The sequence below is a fragment of the Elephas maximus genome, chromosome 2, assembly GCF_024166365.1.
Source record: "Elephas maximus indicus isolate mEleMax1 chromosome 2, mEleMax1 primary haplotype, whole genome shotgun sequence".
NCBI lineage: Eukaryota > Metazoa > Chordata > Mammalia > Proboscidea > Elephantidae > Elephas > Elephas maximus.
The window spans coordinates 96,080,580-96,085,476 of NC_064820.1; the positions used below are offsets into that span (position 1 = coordinate 96,080,580).

General features: G+C 36.6%; 1 pseudogene; it reads left to right on the forward strand.

Annotated features, from left to right (window-relative positions):
* The first annotated feature begins 1,097 nt into the window (after positions 1 to 1,097).
* Positions 1,098 to 1,927, forward strand: LOC126061496 (60S ribosomal protein L36a-like; annotated as a pseudogene).
* The last annotated feature ends 2,970 nt before the right edge of the window (positions 1,928 to 4,897 follow it).

Genomic DNA, 4,897 nt, shown 5'->3' on the forward strand with positions numbered 1-4,897 from the left:
ATTCAATCTGTATGCTGAGCAAATAATCTAAGAAGCTGGACTATATGAAGAAGAACGGGGCATCAGGGTTGGAGGAAGACTCTTTAACAACCTGGGTTGTGCAGGTGACACGACATTGTTTGCTGAAAGTGAAGAGGTCTTGAAGCACTTACTAATGAAGATCAAAGACCACAGCCTTCAGTATGGATTGCACCTCAACATAAAGAAAACAAAAATCTTCACAACTGGACCAATGAGCAACATCGTGATAAACGGAGAAAAATAATAATAATAAAGTTCTATATAAGCATGTGCCATGGCCTCCATCTATTATGTCCTAATTTCATTGGTTTCCTTTCTGACATGGGAACTCAGAGATGTACCTAAATGAAATCAGACTGAGAACAAATTAGGAGTTTAGTCACAAAATAAATAAAATCCATAAAAATACTTCACAGTTGTGCTCCCTGGAATCACATATATCTTCACTACGCTATTGCTAAATCAGAGAAATTTGATAAAAATTTTCAGACTGGCAAAATGGTCTGTAATAAATTGGCCCTAAAAAGCTGTCTACAAAGTTATATTACAGGTAACCTAATCCCATCCTATGGAAACCTCCTTCATCATCACACCGTTCCTTCTCCCTGCATGTCCCAATAATGGACCTAGCATGGGACTGTGCATCTAGGAAATATTTAATCCACTCCTTATTATACTTTTAAGTCTGCCTTTATATTGTAACCATTCATGGCCAGTATGTTCTCTGTTTATATTATCTTTCTTAAAGAAAAAGGGCCAAAGTTATGAAAAACTCTTTGTATAAACATCACACAATTCATCATATTCATAATAAGGAGTAGACAGTAATGACCTGTACTTCATACCAATCTTATAAAAATCACAAATTGTAGCATAAAGAACATTTAAAAATATATATATTTTCCAATTTTTGAAGGGCCATAGGTAAAGACTGTATTATACACTTTTTAAAAAGAGGAGAAAAATAGTCAAATTATAAAAAACTGTTAGAATTTATAAACAGGGTGCATAAATGAGACATTCTACTTCTAGAATCTATGGCTATTTCTTTCTGTACCAATAGTACTCCCATAAACATGGTGAATATTTCTGAATGCCAGCAGACTTTCTGTAAGAAGTGTGGCAAGCCCCACAAAGTGACACAGTACAAGAAGGGCAAGGATTCTCTGTATACCTAAGGACAGTGGTGTTATGACAGGAAGCAGAGTGAATGCGGTGGGCAGACTAAGAAAATTTTCTGGAAGTAGGCTAAAACTACAAAGAAGACTGTGGTGAGGCTTCAGTACTGTCATAGATTGAATTGTATCCCCCCAAAAATATGAGTCAACTTGGTTAGGCCATGATTCCCAGTATTGTGTGGTTGGCCTCCATTTTGTGAGTGTAATTTCATGTTGAGAGGATTAGGGTGGGATTGTAACACCACCCTTACTCAGGTCACCTCCCTGATCCAAGGTAAAGGGAGTTTCCCTGGGGTGTGGCCTGTACCACCTTTTATCTCTCAAGAGATAAAAGAAAAGGAAAGCAAGCACAGAGTTGTGGACCTCATGCCACCAAGAAAGCAGTGCCAGGAGCAGAGCGCATCCTTTGGACCTGGGGTCCCTGCGCATGAGACCCTCCTCTACTAGGGAAATTGATAACAAGGAATCTTCCTCCAGAGCTGACAGAGAGAGAAAGCCATCCCCTGGAGCAAACATCCTGAATTTGGACTTGTAACCTACTAGACCATGAGAGAATAAATTTCTCTTTGTTAATGCCATCCACTTGTGGTATTTCTGTAATAGTAGCACTAGATGACTAAGACAAATACATCGAGCCCAACTGTAGATCTAAGAAAATGATAACTGTTAAGAGATGCAAACATACTGAACAGGGAGGAGATAAGAAAAGTAAAGTTCAAGTGATCTAAGCTTCATCTTTTGTTTTATTATGAGGAAAATAAAACCTTGAAGTTATTTTCACTTGAAAAAAAATCTACAGTTTTCACATCTGGTTATTTGAGAAGTGATTGTTGTTGGTTTATAAAGCATATTGCGGTCAGAACATTACTTTTAAAGAAAAAACCGCATGATACTTAAGTGTGAAAAGTAGATGTGCATTACTTACAGTCTTTGCTTATGCCACAACAGACTTAGCACCAACATTACTTTAGCTGTCTTTGCAACAATGCTGCTATGATGCCACCAGTAGAACCAAACTTTGGTAGCCCAAGTTCATGGATAACCTATTATAATGTCATTATGGTAGGAAAATGATTTTAGTGCGAGTTAATGGAAACCACATTACACTGGTAAGCAATTTTATTGCAAGTCTATGAAGACCACATTATGACGGTCAAACAATTTCCCTGTAAGTCTTTGGAGACTGCATTAATAATGCCATTATAAGAGCAAAACAATTTCAAATAAACTCTATGGGGACTCATTTCACTGTCATGATGGTGGCAAAATGATTTCAGTGTATGTTTATGGAGAACCCCTTGCAATGCTATTATGACAACATTACGATAGTAAAAAGAAATTATAGGGAGCCCATTATAATGCTATTATAATTCCATTACATTGGTTAAAAGATTTCAAAGGAGTTCTATAGCAGCACCATTACAATGGTAACAATTAGGTCACAGATAATCTCAGAGTATATTACACTTTAAAAGGAAAAACCAGGTCTAGACTCAAAGATGACATTAATGTCCAAGAAAAAAAATTAAGACTACTGAGAAAGTCTACCATACTGGGTTTATATAATTTTATGAAAACTTTGCCTCTAGATTTTTATGTGGTTATCATAGCTGGAGATATTTATGATTTAAATTAAAAATTCAACCTCTCCTCCAAAATTTGAATTATTTTAATTTTTCCTAATATGTTATCAATTAGAATATCATGCCCCTGGGGAATCTATCCTATCTGTGGACTTGTTTTTTATAACTACCTCAATCCATCAAAGGGGTTGTACTGGCATTGAGCTTCAAAAGGGAAGTGGTGTAGGTTTTGACCCCTTCGCTTCCAAAAGGTTCCTTGACCCCTATACAAATTTTCCCACCTCTTCCCAGTGACCATACTCCCTATTAAGTGGGTATTCATCAACCTATTTATAGTTGACTAATATTGAAGATTTTGTTACTATACCAGTCATTTAGTTTCATGAAGCTGAATCTATTGTATCATAATTATAGAGTATATTCCTATCTTAACCCAGCTGATTGACAATCATGGGCTATAGACAAGAATATAAATTATATGAGAAAGATTTTTGATAACCCAGTGTGGTAGGCTGAATAATGGTCCCCAAAGATTACACATCCTAATTCCTGGAACCTGTGAACATACATTACAGAGTAAAAAGGACTTTGTAGATGTAGTTAAATTAAGGATTTTGAGATTGGTGAGATTATCCTGGATTATCATAGTGGACTCAGTACAGTCAAAAGGTCCTAATAAGAAGGAGGCAGGAGGGTTAAAGACAGAGAAGGCAAAGTGCATAAAGAAGTAGAGATTGAAGTGATATGGTCATGCTGACTGAATAAGACAAATTTGACAGTTAAAGACATTTTCCCAGAAAAAAAAGAATAACGTAATTTAATATAATTGTGTGAGCTAAATAAGGCAAAGTAACATGTATTCTGTTATGGACTGAATTGTGCGTCTCTAAAATATGTGTTGCCAAGTTGGAAAGAAGAGGATTAGTAGTTTAAAAATATGGCCTTGGTAATAGAAAGGATGCTGCAGATTGCATGAGAGAGTTTTGCAAAACCAACTTATTCATTGCAAATACCTTTTTTCAACAACGTAAGCAGTGACTATACATGTGGACCTTGGCAAATAGAATACACAGAAATCAAATATATTACACCTGTGGAAAGAGATAACGGAGAAGCTCAATATCATCAGTCAAAACAAGATCAGAGGCTAACTGTGGAATAGACCGTCAACTGCTCATATGCAAGTTCAAGTTGAAGATGCAGAAAATTACAGCAAGTCCACAAGAACCAAAAAATAACCTGAATTTAGAGACCATCCCAAGAGTAGATTTTACACATTGAGCACTAATGACCTAAGACTAGATGAGTTGTGAAATGACATCAAGGACATCATGCTTGAAGAAAGCAAAAGATCATTAACAAGATGGGAAATAAGGAAAAGACCAAAATGGACGTTGAAAGAGTCTCTGAAATTTGACGTTGAACATAGAGTAGCTATAGTGAATGGAAGAAATGATGAAGTAAAAGAACTGAACAGATTTTCAAAGGGTGGCTCCAGAAGACAAAGTAAAGTATTATAATGACATGTGTAAAGAGCTGGTGTTAGAAAACCAAAAGGGAAGAACGTGCTCATCATTTCTCAAGCTGCAAGAATTGAAGAAAAGAATTCAAGTTTCCAGTTGCAATATTGAAAGATTCTAAGGGAAAAATATTGAATGACACAAGAAACATCAAAAGAAGGTGGAAGGAATACACAGAGTCACTGTGCCAAAAAAGAATTGATGTTCAACCATTTCAGGAGGTAACATATGATCAAGAACCTATGGTACTGAAGGAAAAGGTCCAAGCTGCACTGAAGGAACTAATGAAAAACAAGCCCCCAGAAATTGATAGAATAGCAACTGAGATGTTCCAACAAACAGATACAACACCAGAGGTACTCATTCCTCTCTGCCAAGATATTTGATCAGATCTTGAGGTCAGATGCTGAGAAGATTGCAAGGTCAAAGGAGGGACTGAGCTTTCCCAGAACTTCCTTTTATATACTGGATACAGGACACATCCCTAAGGAAAATCCTCTTCCAACTAATTGGTTGCTCCCACCAGATCACAAAATGAGAGGTGATTACACAGCATCTGCAAAACCACTGAGAATCAGCCTAGCCAAGTTGACAC